A 17,497-nucleotide genomic window follows, 5' to 3' on the forward strand; every position below is an offset into this window, starting at 1 on the left:
TGGTATGTGCCCGACTAAAGTCAGACAATAGCGACAGCCTCTTCCGTTGACTTGTGCGGTTGACATGCTCACTGAAGGGCTTTATACTCTAATGGCTGTCTAGGGACTGGCTCTCGCTACATTTCTTCCCTGTTGATTTGAGCAGCTGTCCATACATTTTGCCAGCGAGAATCACAGACATACACACAAATAACCACACACACACACCTGGACAAATTTGACCATCAAAGTAAGGATAGCCACACCCCTAAATTGATTGGCTGTTGAGTAACCGGCTATGTTTCTTCCTCCCTGAAGCTTTGAGCAGCTGTGCATCAACTTTGCCAATGAGAACCTGCAGCAGTTCTTTGTGAGGCATGTGTTCAAGCTGGAGCAGGAGGAGTACAACCTAGAGGACATCAACTGGCAGCACATCGAGTTCACTGACAACCAGGATGCCCTGGACATGATCGGCAATAAACCCATGAACATCATATCTCTCATCGACGAGGAGAGCAAGTTCCCCAAGGTACAGTACCAATTTGGCAATTTAACATTTTATGTAAATCAATATGCATATTTGTGTTTAGGTTTTGTGATGGACAGTTGGAGGAACTGAATGTTTGTTATTTAGAACTCTGTACCGAGGGACCGGTTTTTGTGACAAAAGAGACACCATTGATCCCCGTATTGCACACCAATACCATGGTGCAACAACTATGCCTTTGCCCCTGAGTGGGTTAAAAGAGTGCCATAGAATTGTTTTTGGTCCGAATTAGCACCCTAATCCTATGCCCCTTTATAATAATACTGTATATGCCATTTAGCAGCTGCTTTTACCCAAAAGTAACTTAGTCATGCATGCATACAATTTATGTACTGGTGGTCCCGGGAATTGAACCCAATATCTTGCCGTTGCAAGCTCCATGCTCTACCAACTAAGCTACAGCGGACCATATAGTGAATAGGGTATAATTTCAGACACAGCCTAAATATTATTTCTCTGTTTGTGTCTCACAGGGAACAGAGTCCACCATGCTATATAAACTCAACTCCCAGCACAAACTCAACACCAACTACCACCCCCCTAAGAACACCTACGAGACCCAGTTTGGCATCCAGCACTTTGCTGGGGTGGTCCACTATGAGACCAGAGGTAGGCCTATTGTAAGGCATTGGCTTCACACTCAACACAATTCATTGCAATCACATAATAAAGTCCCTGATGCTCCATGTAGTAGGACTTGGTTGGATTCTATAGGTAGGTTCATGGTCAGAAGACCAGGTATTGAACTCCAGCAAGTCTATTAGTTGTTCATATGCTCCATATCAAATCAACTCCTAGCCCCTACACCCCGGGCACTTGTGAAGATCAGAGAGGATATGCCATGTGTAAGCAATGTGGTAATGGCTCCACCTTGCCCTCTGATGACTTACATCTATCATATCTCCACAAGTGCATAGTGAAGGGGCCGGGGCTAGGGGTTTGTTTGGGATTGGACATGGCTGACTCCTGTGTGTTTCAGGCTTCCTGGAGAAGAATCGTGACAGCCTCCACACTGACATTATCCAGCTGGTCCACTCCTCCAAGAACAAGTTCATCAAGCAGATCTTCCAGGCTGACGTCACCATGGTGAGAGATGACGTGTCTGGTGGTCACATAATGAGGATGTTACGATGACACCTTGAATGTATTTTCCCTACTCACTCACCAGGCTGTGTCCACTAAGCATAAGGACGAAAGGCTTAGAGTAAGTCACGATGGTGGAATTCCAGAGAGGGTTTAGACTATATAAATACAATAACTAGAACGTGCCTCCCCATTCAAGTCAACAGGTCTGTAATGGGTGAACCGGTAGCCATTTTAAAAGTGTAGCCACTTATTTTTCTATGGTTATGACATCTTTTGTGACCTATAGTCCGAAGTTTTCTGTCTCCCAGTGATGATGTCATCAAGCGATCACTCTCAATTCTTACTTTTCTTTACTATTCCTACTACTATTTTGTCCTTTAGCATTAGGGGAGCGGTGGTGTTAGCCTATCTTCATCTCTTTCTCTCATTTTGGTTGTGTTCTCTTGTTCTGTCTGACCCCAGTTTCTGTGTGGCTATCTGCCTCCCACCACTCCTTCTCCGAAGGTAAACAACAGCCATTCCTTCTGTGGTAAAACAATTCTGTATATAAACCCTGGATTGCTGATGCTATGCATTGGCCATTGATAGGCTTTGAAGCAACCAGTTGGCCATATTGGCACTCCCAAGAAATGGCAGTCCTCCATAGGAACGAATGGAATTATATAGCATTTCAATTAAATGTTTCAAGAACAAAATAACATGTATTTAAATATTTTTTCTGTTGTAGTGGGGACAGTAACATTAGTAGTCATCCTCAAAATATATATATATTTTAACTCGCATATAATTTAAAAATATGCGTTAAGGTGTCTGTAACAGAATAAGTATCAAAACCGAATGTAGACATTAATAAATGCATTTACAGTGGGGAGAACAAGTATTTGATACACTGCCGATTTGACAGGTTTTCCTACTTACAAAAGCATGTAGACATCTGTAATTTGTATCATAGGTACACTTCCAAATATTAAGTTCTGCTTTTCTGATTAATTTGCAATACAATGCAAATGAATGACTTAAAAATCATACAATGTGATTTTCTGGATTTTTGTTTTAGATTCCGTCTCTCACAGTTGAAGTGTACCTATGATAAAAAAAATTACAGACCTCTACATGCTTTGTAAGTAGGAAAACCTGCAAAATCGACAGTGTATCAAATACTTGTTCTCCCCACTGTATATTGCTTCCAAAAACTTTTTATATGGAAGAGGAGTAGCAAGATGGCTACGCACCCTGTCAGTCATCCAGGGTTTATTCACATCCCTGGGCAAACCCAGATCTCACTGCTACCAACACATCTTGTGTATCTTGTGTTTCTCCCAAAACTCCTCTCTATCCATCCATCCATCCATCCATCCATCCTCTGGAACTGCGACTAGTCCCGATGCTCCTCCCTCTTTTTCACCTCTTCCTTCAGGCAGTCACTGAGTCAGAGGTGCTAAAGGAGCTCCTTACATTTGACCCTAAAAACATCTGGGTCAGATGGTTTAGATCCTTTCTTCTTTAAGGTTGCAGCCCCTATCATCGTCAAGCCTATCTCTGACCTTTTTAACCTGCCTCTCTTATCTGGGGAGGTTCCTATAGCTTGGAAGGCAGCCACTGTGGATTCTTTATATAAAGGGGAAGATCAAGCTGATCTTAACTGTTATAGGCCAATTTCTATTTTGCCCTGTTTATCAAGTGTTGGAAAAACAAATAAATGATCAACTGACTGGCTTTCTTGATGTCTATAGTATTCTCTCTCTCTCTGGTATGAAATCTGGTTTCCGCTCAGGTTATGGATATGTCACTGCAACCTTAAATGTCCTAAATGATGTCACCATTGCCCTTGATGCTAAGCAATGTTGTGCTGCTATTCTTATTGACTTGGCCAAAGCTTTTGATACGGTAGACCATTCCATTATTGTGGGCCGGCAAAGGAATATTGGTGTCTCTGAGGGGTCTTTGGCCTGGTTTGCTAACCACCTCTCTCAAAGAGTGCAGTGTATAAAGTCAGAACATCTGCTGTCTTAGCCACTGCCTGTAACCAAGGGATTACCCCAGGGCTTGATCCTAGGCCACACGCGCTTCTCAATTTACATCAACAACATAGCTCAGGCAGTAGGAATCTCTCTCATCCATTTATATACAGATGATAGTCTTATCATCTTAGTTAAATCTAGACTTGGTTTCCTTTATCGTAATCGCTCCTCTTTCACCCCAGCTGCCAAACTAACCCTGATTCAGATGACCATCCTACTCATGCTAGATTACGGAGACATAATTAATAGATTGGTAGGTAAGGGTGCTCTAGAGCGGCTAGATGTTCTTTACCATTCGGCCATCAGATTTGCCACCAATGCTCCTTATAGGACACATCACTGCACTCTATACTCCTCTTTAAACTGGTCATCTCTGTATGCCTGTCGCAAGACCCACTGGTTGTTGCTTATTTATAAAACCCTCTTAGGTCTCATTCCCCCTATCTGAGATACCTACTGCAGCCCTTATCCTCCACATACAACACCCGTTCTGCCTGTCACATTCTGTTAAAGGTCCCCAAAGCACACACATCTCTTCAGTCAAAGACTCAATGATGGACACTCTTACTGACAGTTGTGGCAGCTTCGTGTGATGTATTGTTGTCTCTACCTTCTTGCCTTTGTGCTGTTTTCTGTGCCCAATAATATTTGTACCATGTTTTGTGCTGCTACCATGTTGTTGTCATGTGGTGCAGCTACCATGCGGTGTTGTCATGTGTTGCTGCTATTCTATGTTGTCATCTTAGGTGTCTCTTCATGCAGTGTTGTGGTGTCTCTCTTGTCGTGATGTGTGTTTTGTCCTTTTGTTTCATTTTTTCATTTTTAAAGGTTCAAAAATAAAATCAAAATTTTTAAAATGAATACATTTATTATTTTGACCTCCCCCACATTAGAATTGGTAGAGGAAGTGTAATCTCTAGCATAGCCTATTAGAAAGGTAACTCCAAACACATTTTTGCTAAGAGCAGCTGTTTACTGGTTAAACAAAGGTTAGCATGTGTTGTAAAAAATGTATGTCCAAGTCAAAAAAGCTTACCAGCAGCCAGTGGCACTTGCCGCACTGGTAGCCAATTTGCGGGTGCTGTTGTTCAATTGTCATTGTCATTCAATTTGTGGTATACATATTGATTCTTGAAGAATATAACTTATACATGGCAATCCTTTCATCCATAGCTCGGTCTATGAATTTTAGAGTGGTTGAATTTTCCCAGCCCCATCCCTCAGATTAGCAAACAAAGTGTCAGGGTCAGGTTGTTAAAATTACAAATACATTGCTCTGTGTGTGTTGCCAGGGTATGGAGACCAGGAAGCGATCCCCTACTCTGAGTAGCCAGTTCAAGCTTTCTCTGGAGCTGCTGATGAGAACCCTCAATGTATGTCAGCCTTTCTTTGTCCGCTGCATCAAACCCAACGAGCTCAAGAAACCCATGGTGAGTCCAACCTGACACTAGTATAAAAGAGTGTGGGTGGGGGTGTATTTGCCGGTGTGTGTGCGTACATGTGTGTGTACATGCCTGTGTGTGTGCGTGTGATTGTGTGTGTGATTGCGTGCGTGCCTGTGTGTGTGTCACGATGTTCGTTTACCATTGCCTTACAGCTGTTCTCTTTAACTCTGTCTGTGTGTCTGTCCATCTAGCTGTTTGACAGGGAGCTGTGTGTGCGTCAGCTGAGGTACTCTGGGATGATGGAGACCATTCGTATCAGACGCGCTGGTTACCCCATCAGATACGCCTTCGGAGAGTTCGTAGACCGCTACCGTGTTCTCGTGCCCGGGGTCAAACCTGCCAACAGACAGGTTAGCAGAGCTGGGCCCTGTCCATTAGGCACTAAACGAGAAGAAGAAAAAAACAGAATGAAACAAGGGCCTCCTGGACTTTTCCAATAAGAAACACTTGTTTTCTGTTCCAAAACGTTTTAGAACATCTGTTTTCTGTCCTAATGAACACAACCCTGCTGTCACTTTCGATTATATTAATATGCTCTGTTACTCTACTTCAGGGTGGTTATTAGTTCATTTAGGTGTCATTCATTCCCTGGTGTTTTCTCATAGGATGACCTGAGAGGGACGTGTCAGAAGATAGTGGAGGCTGTTCTTGGACGCGATGACGACTGGGAGATTGGGAAGACCAAGATCTTTCTTAAGGTGACTAGATTTCATTGATTGCAAATCGACATATCATATTTTCACCTACATTGTTACACATATTACGATAAAATAAACAGTGCACTCTCGCTTTCACTCCCACCGCTCTCCCTCTCCGTCTCAGGACCACCATGACATGCAGCTGGAGATAGACAGGGACAAGGCCATCACTGACAAGGCCATCCTCATCCAAAAGGCTGTTAGAGGAATGAAGGAGAGGTGAGGAAGGAGGGAGTAGAGGGGAGGGTGAGGCTGGAAGGGACGGAGAAAGGGGGAAAGGAAAGAGGAGGGGCACGAGGGAGGGTGAGAAGGGGGGAAAAGGGAACATGCGGTGTTGGTTGGGTGGGGATTCCTTGAAGGATCCTCTTTAAGTTACGATCTTTGTTTTGTTTATCCATATTGTACTTAGTGACAACTTTTAACTTGTCCCTCATAGATCGAATTCAGATACTACCGTTGAATTGTCTGGACATTTCAATTCACAAATGTTGTGTTTGAGAGCTTCAGTATTATATAATATGTTTCCATATGCACCTCTCCCCACCCCTCCCTCCCTCCCCCTGTGTCTTTTCCAGGACCAACTTCCTGAGGGTGAGGAGGTCAGTGACACTCATTCAGAAGATGTGGCGCGGCTATCGGTGCAGGAAGGACTACAGTGCAGTGAGTTCTTCTATATCCATGATTACTGACATTTCACAACTGTCCATTTTCTGGATGGTTCACTTGGACATATCCCTGGGCAGGAATGACGTTTAGTCCCTTAATGAACACACTTTAAAAGACCGTCCCACAGTTATTGAATTATGGGTTGTAGTTATGTTGCTATAACGTTATAGTTGTGTTATATTGGTGTAGTTATTTTGTTAGAATGTTATATCGCTGTTTGAGAGTTTTGTTGTTGTCTCTCTCCAGATGAGGGTCGGCTTCCTGCGCCTACAAGCCCTCTATAGATCAAGAAAACTCTTTGTCACCTACCAATTGGCCAGGACTTGCGTCACCCAAATACAGGCCCGTTGCCGTGGTTTCATGGTGAGGCGGTCTTTTTGGAGGCAGCTGCATGCGGTGATCACCATCCAGGCATACGCCAGGGGCATGATCGCACGGAGGGTTACCCAGAGACTCAGGGCAGAGGTAAGATGCTACACTACTAATAGGCATATGCATACACACAGAGATAGACACAAAGCAAGGCAACAGGGCTAAAGTAAGGCCATTTAAATCTGATCAAATCAAACTTTATCCAACAGTGCAGTTCAAGAAGAGTTAAGAAAATATTACCAAATAAACTAAAGTAAAAAATAATAAAAAGTAACACAATAACATAGATTGTACAAATCTATAAATCAGCTGGGCTTGACAATCTGGACCCTCTATTTCTGAAACTATCTGCCGCCATTGTCGCAACCCCTATTACCAGCCTGTTCAACCTCTCTTTCATATCGTCTGAGATCCCCAAGGATTGAAAAGCTGCCGCAGTCATCCCCCTCTTCAAAGGGGGAGACACCCTGGACCCAAACTGTTATAGACCTATATCCATCCTGCCCTGTCTATCTAAGGTCTTCGAAAGCCAAGTCAACAAACAGGTCACTGACCATCTCGAATCCCACCGTACCTTCTCCGCTGTGCAATCTGGTTTCCGAGCCGGTCACGGGTGCACCTCAGCTACACTCAAGGTACTAAACGATATCATAACCGCCATCGATAAAAGACAGTACTGTGCAGCCGTCTTCATCGACCTCGCCAAGGCTTTCGACTCTGTCAATCACCATATTCTTATCGGCAGACTCAATAGCCTCGGTTTTTCGGATGACTGCCTTGCCTGGTTCACCAATTACTTTGCAGAGTTCAGTGTGTCAAATCGGAGGGCATGCTGTCCAGTCCTCTGGCAGTCTCTGTGGGGGTGCCACAGGGTTCAATTCTCGGGCCGACTCTTTTCTCTGTATATATCAATGATGTTGCTCTTGCTGCGGGCGATTCCCTGATCCACCTCTACGCAGACGACACCATTCTATATACTTTTGGGCCGTCATTGGACACTGTGCTATCTAACCTCCAAACGAGCTTCAATGCCATACAGCACTCCTTCCGTGGCCTCCAACTGCTCTTAAACGCGAGTAAAACCAAATGCATGCTTTTCAACCGATCGCTGCCTGCACCCGCATGCCCGACTAGCATCACCACCCTGGATGGTTCCGACCTTGAATATGTGGACACCTATAAGTACCTAGGTGTCTGGCTAGACTGCAAACTCTCCTTCCAGACTCACATCAAACATCTCCAATCGAAAATCAAATCAAGAGTCGGCTTTCTATTCCGCAACAAAGCCTCCTTCACTCATGCCGCCAAGCTTACCCTAGTAAAACTGACTATCCTACCGATCCTCGACTTCGGCGATGTCATCTACAAAATGGCTTCCAACACTCTACTCAGCAAACTGGATGCAGTCTATCACAGTGCCATCTGTTTTGTCACTAAAGCACCTTATACCACCCACCACTGCGACTTGTATGCTCTAGTCGGCTGGCCCTCACTACATATTCGTCGCCAGACCCACTGTCTCCAGGTCATCTACAAGTCCATGCTAGGTAAAGCCCCGCCTTATATCAGCTCACTGGTCACGATGGCAACACCCATCCGTAGCACGCGCTCCAGCAGATGTATCTCACTGATCATCCCTAAAGCCAACACCTCATTTGGCCGCCTTTCGTTCCAGTACTCTGCTGCCTGTGACTGGAACGAACTGCAAAAATCGCTGAAGTTGGAGACTTCATCTCCAGACTTTATCTCCCTCACCAACTTCAAACATCAGCTATCCGAGCAGCTAACCGATCGCTGCAGCTGTACATAGTCTATTGGTAAATAGCCCACCCATTTTCACCTACCTCATCCCCATACTGTTTTTATACTGTTTTTTTATTTATTTACTTTTCTGCTCTTTTGCACACCAATATCTCTACCTGTACATGACCATCTGATCATTTATCACTCCAGTGTTAATCTGCAAAATTGTATTATTCGCCTACCTCCTCATGCCTTTTGCACACATTGTATATAGACTGCCCTTTTTTTCCTACTGTGTTATTGACTTGTTAATCGTGTACTCCATGTGTAACTCTGTGTTGTCTGTTCACACTGCTATGCTTTATTTTGGCCAGGTCGCAGTTGCAAATGAGAACTTGTTCTCAACTAGCCTACCTGGTTAAATAAAGGTGAAATAAAAAATAAAAATAAAATAGCAATAACGAGGCTATAAACAGGGGGTACCGGTACAGAGTCAGTGTGCGGGGATACAGGTTAGTTGATGTCATTTGTACATGTAGGTAGGGGTGAAGTGACTGTGCACAGATAAACAGTAAGTAGCAGCAGTGTACAAAACAAATGGGGGGGTGTCAATGTAAATAGTCCGTTGGCCATTTGATTAATTGTTCAGCAGTCTAATGGCTTGGGGGTAGAAGCAGTTAAGGAGCCTTTTGGTCCTAGACTTCCTTGCCGTGCGGTAGCAGAGAAAACAGTCCGACTTGGGTGACTGGAGGCTCTGACAATTTTATGGGCTTTCCGCCTATTATATAGGTACTGGATGGCAGGAAGCTTGGCCCACGTGATGTACTGGGCCATACACACTACCCTCTGCAGGACCTTACGGTCAGTTGCTGAGCAGTTGCCATACCAGGCGGTGACCCAACAGGTCAGGATGCTCTCGATGGTGCAGCTGTATAACATTTTGAAGATCTGGGGACCCATGCCAAATGTTTTCAGTCTCCTGAGGGGTTTAGTCGTGCCCTCTTCACGAGCGTCTTGGTTTGTTTGGACCATGATGGTTTGCTGGTGATGTGTGGACACCAAAGAACTTGAAACTCTCGACCCGCTGCACTACAACCCTGTCGATGTTAATGGGGCCTGTTCGGCCACCTCTTTCCTGTAGTCCACGATCAGCTCCTTTGTTTTGCTCACATTGAGGGAGAGGTTGTTGTCCTGGCACCAGACTGCCAGTTCTCTGAACTCCTCTCTTTAGGCTGTCTCATCGTTGTCGGTGATCAGACCAACCACTGTTATGTTGTCAGCAAACTTAATGATGGTGTTGGAGTCGTGTTTGGCCACGCAGTCGTGGGTGAACAGGGAGTACAGGAAGGGACTAAGTACAAACCCATGAGGGGCCCCAGTGTTGAAGATCAGCGTGGCAGACGTGTTGCTGCCTACCCTTAACACCTGGGGGTGACCCGTCAGGAAGTTCAGGATCCAGTTGCGGAGGGAGGTGTTTAGTCCCAGGGTCCTTTGCTTAGTGATGCACTTCGTGGGCACTATGGTGTTGAACGCTGAGCTGTAGTCAATGAACAACATTCTCACATAGGTGTTCCTTTTTTGCAGATGGGAAAGGGCATTGTGGAGTGCGATTGAGATTGCGTCATCTGTGGATCTTTTGGGGCGGTATGCAATCCGTCTGGCCCTACAGCTTTAAGAATGTTGACCTGTTTAAAGGTCTTGCTCACATCGGCTACCGAGAGCGTTACCACACAGTCACCCAGAACAGCTGGTGCTCTCGTGCATGCTTTGGTGTTGCTTGCCTCGAAGCGAGCATAAAAGGCATTTCGCTCGTCTGGTAGGCTCGCGTCACTGGGCAGCTCGCGTCTGGGTTTCCCTTTGTAGTCCGTAATAGTTTTCAAGCCCTGCCCCATCCGACGGGCGTCAGAGCCGGTGTAGTAGGATTCAATCTTAATCCTGTATTGACACTTTGCTTGTTTGATGGTTCGTCTGACGGCATAGCGGGATTTCTTCTAAGCATCCGGATTAGTGTCCCGCTCCTTGAAAGCGACAGTTCTAGCCTTTAGCTCGATGCGGATGTTGCATGTAATCCATGGCTTCTGGTTTGGATATGTACATACAGTCACTGGGGAGGCGACATCGTCAATGCACTTATTGATGAAGCTGATGACTATTCTTCTCAATGCCATTGGATGAATCCCGGAACATATTCCAGTTTGTGCTAGCAAAACAGTTCTGTAGCGTAGCATCCGCGTCATCTGACCACTTCCGTATTGAGCGAGTGTCTGGTACTTCCTGCTTTAGTTTTTGATTGTAAGCAGGAATCAGGAGAATAGAATTATGGTCAGATTTGCCATGGAGGGCGGAGGAGAGCTTTGTATACATCTCTGTGTGTGGAGTAAAGGTGGTCTAGAGTTGTTTTCCCCTCTGGTTGCACATGTGACATGCTGGTAAAAAAGTCCCCGGCCTCTAGGAGCGCCACTTCTGGATAAGCCTTTTCTTGTTTGCTTATGACCTTATATAGTTGGTTGAGTGTGGCGTTAGTGCCAGCATCGGTTTGTGGTGGTAAATAGACGGCTACGGATAATATAGATGAGAATTCTCTAGGTAGATAGTGTGGTCTACAGCTTATCATAAGGTACTCTCCCTCAGGTGAGCACTGTTATTGTCAAAAAGACACACATCCCCACCCCTCGTCTTACCAGCTTCTAGTAACATTTAAGAACATTTATGAGAATTTGTAAGTGATTAAACAACTCTCTCCCCCATTTCTTAGCACCGGCGGCGCCAAAAGGCAGAAGGCCAGCGTCTGGTCGAGGAGGAGCGCCTGAGGAACCAGATGACGGTGCGACGGGCGCGGGCCGAGGCCGAGAGGAGTCACAAGGAGCGCCTGGCCGAGCTGACCCGTCAGGAGGAGGAGAGGGAGAAGGAGGCACGGGAGGAGGCACGACGAAAGAAGGAGATGGTGGAACAGGTTCCTGAAGCACCTAATGGTTTACTTAGGGGCAAATCTTAACTTCCACTTTAGTCAAATTGTCACTTAGTCATGAATTGATGTTAAGTCACAAATTTGACTTTAATGTAAGTTATGATTTGTTCCATAAAGAGGTTATGTGGAGGTTTTGAAGGATTTCAACATGAAGTAGAGCTCACAAGCTAAAATAGCCTATTAATTTATTTGGGACTGGGGGGCAGTATTGAGTAGTTTGGATAATAAGATGCCTAGAGTAAACTGCCTGCTACTCAGGCTCAAAAGCTAGAATATGCATGTAATTAGTATATTTGGATAGGGGACACTCTGAAGTTTCTAAAACTATTTGAAGGATGTCTGTGAGTATAACAGAACTCATATGGCAGGCAAAAACCAGAGAAAAAATCCAACCAGGAAGTGGGAAATCTGAGGTTTGTAGTTTTCAAGTCATTGCATATGGGGTCATATTGCGCTTCCTAAGACTTCCACTAAATGTCAACAGTCTTTAGAACCTTGTTTGAGGCTTCTACTGTGAAGGGGGAAGAATGAGAGCTGTTTCAACTAGGTGTCTGGCAGAGTGCCATGAGCTCTGTCTTGCGCGCACCTGTGAGAGTTAGCTGCGTTCCATTGCATTTCTAAAGACAAAGGAATTGTCCGGTTGAAACATTGAAGATTTATGCTAAAAACATCCTAAAGATTGATTATATACATCGTTTGACATGTTTCTACGAACTGTAATATAACTTTTTGGACTTTGTCTGAACTTCCGCCTGGACTTGCCCGCACCTCGTGAGTTTGGATTTGTGAACTAAATGCGCCAACAAAAAGGAGGTATTTGGACATAAATGATGGACTTTATCGAACAAAATAAACATTTATTGTGGAACTGGTATTCCTGGGAGTGCATTCTGATGAAGATCATCAAAGGTAAGTGAATATTTATAATGCTATTTCTGACTTCTGTTGACTCCACAACACGGTGGGTACCTGTATGGCTTGTTTTTGTTGCGTTGCATTAAGGAGAAGTTTATCTAAATTTCCATGTCAAACACTTGTATCTTTTATCAATGTTTATTATGAGTATTTCTGTAATTTGATGTGGCTCTCTGCACTTTCACCAGATGTTTGTTTGAGACAATGCATTTCTGAACATAAAACACCAATTTCAAGCAGTGATGTTTTGGGGCTGTTGCTGGGCAACACAGACTTTCAACTCCCTCCAAAGATTTTCTATGGGGTTGAGATCTGGAGACTGGCTAGGCCACGCCAGGACCTTGAAATGATTCTTACGAAGCCACTCCTTCGTTGCCCGGGCGGTGTGTTTGGGATCATTGTCATGCTGAAAGACCCAGCCACGTTTCATCTTCAATGCCCTTGCTGATGGAATGAGGTTTTCACTCAAAATCTCATGATACATGGCCCCATTCATTCTTTCCTTTACACGGATCAGTCGTCCTGGTCCCTTTGCAGAAAAACAGCCCCAAAGCATGATGTTTCCTCCCCCATGCTTCACAGTAGGTATGGTGTTCTTTGGATGCAACTCAGCATTCTTTGTCCTCCAAACACGACGAGATGAGTTTTTACCAAAAAGTTATATTTTGGTTTCGCCGACCATATGCCATTCTCCCAATCTTCTTCTGGATCATCCAAATGGATTTTTCCCCCTCATTTTGTCTGTCATAGTTGAAGTGTACCTATGATGAAAATTATAGGCCTCTCTCATCTTTTTAAGTGGGAGAACTTGCATAATTGGTGGCTGACTAAATACTTTTTTGCCCCACTGTATATGTTTGATGTTGTCCTTTGTTTTTACTCTGTGCCTATAACTCAACCTCAACCCAACAGCTGGAGCGGGAGAGGGAGCAGCCGGTGGACCACTCAGACATGGTGGATCAGATGTTTGGCTTCCTGGGGAACACAGGGGCACTGCCCAACCTGGAGGGACAGGGGCCGGCCGGCTTCGAGGTGAGATGGGGCGTTAGGGGTGGTGGTGGGGAGTAGGGCAGTAGATACTGTCTGTGTAGGTACAGTGGAGTATGTGCAAGGGGTAGGGGTATAGATGTAAGGGGTATGGGTTTAGATGTAGGATGTGTGTGTCTGTGTGCTTTGATGTATATGTCGGTCTGATGCACCTGCCCGTATCCCTGCCTCCATGTGTGCCTCACTGGCTCACTGGCAGACACACCTGCAGCCTCCGCAAGGACCCCCAAACAGCTCTCATCAGGGTCAACTACACCCTTATTCATGTCCTCATTACATGTAGTGCCACAAGACCACAAGACCTCTGTTCTGCTACATATGTTTAAACAATGGAAGTATTTCTAGAAAAAGAATCTAGAACAAAATGCTGGAGCTCTTAATAGTGCTATAAACCAAAACAAAAATAAGTTTTGAGATTTGTATTACAGATTTGTTCAAATTAAACAGCAAAGGCCTTTAAACACTTGTTGGAGAATAATTGTAAAAATGAAATGCATTATGGTGTCTGGCAGAGTTTACATACATCCAGTTAGTTGTACTTTACGATTAAAAAAAAAAGTATAATTAGGAGGCTGATACTTTGGTCTATCAAAATATATATTTGAAATGTTGTCCATATTTTTGTGGAAAATGTTGAGATTGTCTCATCTTTCCAGAATCACTGAGCTCTAAAACAGCAACATTTTCTCTCCACCTCACGGCACAATATGTAAAATAACATGAGATTAGCTATAAAATGTACATTTCTCTCCCCCATTGCAAAACAAGATCTCAAAAAAATGGTATCAGTGTAAAACTGCACTATGCCACTGGTGTGCCTGTGTGTGTGTGCGCACATGTGCCTCTTTGCGTGCCTGCGACCCTCCCTCTGTGCATGTCTCTGGGTCTGTTTACATGGGTGTGTTGTAGGACCTGGAAGTGGCTCTGCGGGCCGAGGAGGAGGAGGACTTAGACGAAGCTCTCCCTCTGCCTGACGACGAGGAAGAGGACCTGTCGGAGTACAAGTTCTCCAAGTTCGCCACCATGTACTTCCAGGGCACCACCACACACAAATACGTGCGGCGCCCGCTCAAGCAGCCTCTGCTCTTCCATGAGGATGAGGGTGACCAGCTGGTGAGTTGACCTCTGACTTTTGACCTTTTACCAATCGTGTGTGTGTTCGCCATTGTGGTCCTACAGCTTTGCAAATGAGCCCTGAGTCATGAGTGTCTAACTGAATATTACCTCAACCCCACTAAGGCTACCCCCCCACACACACAATCAATTTCAGATAATTTGGGCACGAAATTAAGAACATGCTAATACCTAACTGAACTTTTGTGTGTGGAGGAGGGGGGGGCAAACATACTAAAGTTAACATGTGGTGACTGCAGCCAGTTAAAGCAAACCAAAGATGGCTATCTGTCCAAATACTGTTTACTGGGTCAGGAAACCAATACAGACAGTGCCTTACAAAATTATTCAGACCGCTTGTTCCCCAATGCTGGAAGGAGGGCCCGAGTGGAAAAAGTTTGGGAACCCCTGTATTAAACTACCAATACACATCAAAGATTAATTGAGCTGCAGGACAGGAATGAAACTGCTCAGGGATGGCCATTGGTGATTTAAAAATGGCTACAGAGTTCAATGGCTGTAATGGGAGAAAACTGAGGACGGATCAAGAAACATTGTAGTGTCTCCACAATAATGACCTAACGGAGTGAAAACAAAAAAACAAATATACAGAATACAAATATTTGAAAACATTCATTTTGTATGCAACAAGGCACTAACTGCTTCCTTATTTTCAGGCATGGTGGTGTCTGCATCATGGTATGGGTATGCTTGACATCAGCAGATACTGGGTAGTCAGGATGAAAAGAAACGGGATGGAGCTAAGCACAGGCAAAAAATCCTAGAGGAATATCTGCTTCAGTCGGCTTTAAACCAGAGACTGGGAGAGGAATTCACCTTTCAGCACGACAATAACCTACAACACAAGGCCAAACTTACACTGGAGTTGCTTACCAAGAAGACAGTGAATGTTCCTGGGGGGCCAATTTACACCTTTTACTTAAATCTGTTTGAATATCTATGGCAAGTCTTGAAAATTGTTATCCATGATCAAAAATCTATCCATGATCACCAACATCTGACAGAGCTTGAATAATTTTGAAAATAATAATGGGCAAATATTGCACAATGCAGGTGTGCAAAGTTCTTATAGACTTACCCAAGAAGACTCAACAGCTGTAATCAATGCCAAAGTTGTTACTAGTATGTATTGACTCAGGGAGCAAAATACTGTACTTATGCAATGACTATATTTTAGTTATTTAATTTGTGCTAATCTTTTTATATATATGTGTGTATGTGTATAATAATATATGTATGTATATATATATATTATATGTGTGTAATATATACATACATATGTACAGTGGGGCAAAAAAGTATTTAGTCAGCCACCAATTGTGCAAGTTCTCCCACTTAAAAAGATGAGAGGCCTGTCATTTTCATCATAGGTACACTTCAACTATGACAGACAAAATGAGAAGAAATAAAATCTAGAAAATCACATTGTAGGATTTTTAATGAATTTATTTGCAAATTATGGTGGAAAATAAGTATTTGGTCACCTACAAACAAGCAAGATAGGTTTTTAGATTTTTTTTGCAAATATATACAAAAATAAAAAATTAGTATAAGTATTCAGACCCTTTACTCAGTACTTTGTTAAAGAATCTTTGGCAGCGATTACAGCCTCAAGTCTTCTTGGGTATAAAGCTGCAAGCTTGGCACACTTGCTTTTGTAAAATTTCTCCAATTCTTCTCAACAGATCCTTTCTGTCAGGTTGGATGGGGAGCGTAGCTGCACAGTTATTTTCAGGTCTCTTTACAGATGTTTGATAAGGTTCAAGTCCGAGCTCTGGCTGGGCCACTCAAGGACAATAAGAGACTTGTCCAGATGCCACTCCTGCATTGTCTTGGCTGTGTGCTTAGGGTCATTGTTTTGTTGGAAGGTAATCCTTCCCTCCAGTCTGTGATCCTGAGAGCTTTGGAGCAGGTTTTCATCAAGGATCTCTCTGTACTTTGCTCCGTTCATCTTTCCCTCGATCCTGACTAGTCTCCCAGTCCCTGCAGCTGAAAAACATCCCCACAGCATAATTGCTGCCACCACCATCGCTTCACCGTAGGGATGGTGCCAGGTTTCCTTCGGATGTGACTCTTTGCATTCAGGCCAGAGTTCAATCTTGGTTTCATCAGACCAGAGATTCTTTAGGTACCTTTTGGCAAACTCCAAGCTTTCACGTGCCTTTTACTGAGGATTGGCTTCCTTCTGACCACCATATCATGAAGGCCTGATTGGTGGAGTGCTGCAAAGATGGTTGTCCTTCTGGAAGGTTCTCCCATCTCCACAGATGAACTCTGGAGCTCTGTCAGAGTGACCATCGGGTTTTTGGTCACCTCCCTGACCAAGGTCCTTCTCCTACGATTGCTCAGTTTGGCCGAGTGGCCAAACTTCTTCCATTTAAGAAATATGGAGGCCACTGTGTTCTTGGGGACCTTCGATGTTGCAGAAATGTTTTGGTACCCTTCCCAAGATCTGAGCCTAGACGCAATCCTGTCTCTGAGCTCTACGGACAATTCATTCTACCTCATGGCTTGTTTTTTTCTCTGACATACAATGTCAACTGTGGGACCTTGTATAGACAGATGTGTGCCTTTCCAAATCACGTCCAATCAATTGAATTTACCACAGGTGGACTCCAATCAATTTGTAGAAACATCTCAAGGATGATAAATGGAAACAGCACCTGAACTAAAATGCTAGTTTCATAGCAAAGTGTCTGAATACTTACGTAAATAAAATACAAATATTTCTGTTTAAAAAAGATCAACATTTATCATAAATGTCAAACTGTTTTCCCTTTGTTATTATAGGGTATTGTGTGTAGAGTGATGAGCAAAAACATTAATTTAATCAATGTTAGAATAAGGCTGTAACGTAAAAATATGTAAAAAGGGAA

General features: G+C 44.0%; 1 pseudogene; it reads left to right on the forward strand.

The window, feature by feature from the left end:
• The window catches only part of LOC124000480, a 92,776-nt pseudogene that overhangs the window by 39,361 nt on the left and 35,918 nt on the right, over positions 1-17,497 (forward strand).

The sequence above is a fragment of the Oncorhynchus gorbuscha genome, linkage group LG16 (genome assembly GCF_021184085.1).
Source record: "Oncorhynchus gorbuscha isolate QuinsamMale2020 ecotype Even-year linkage group LG16, OgorEven_v1.0, whole genome shotgun sequence".
In the NCBI taxonomy this organism is placed as follows: Eukaryota; Metazoa; Chordata; class Actinopteri; order Salmoniformes; family Salmonidae; genus Oncorhynchus; species Oncorhynchus gorbuscha.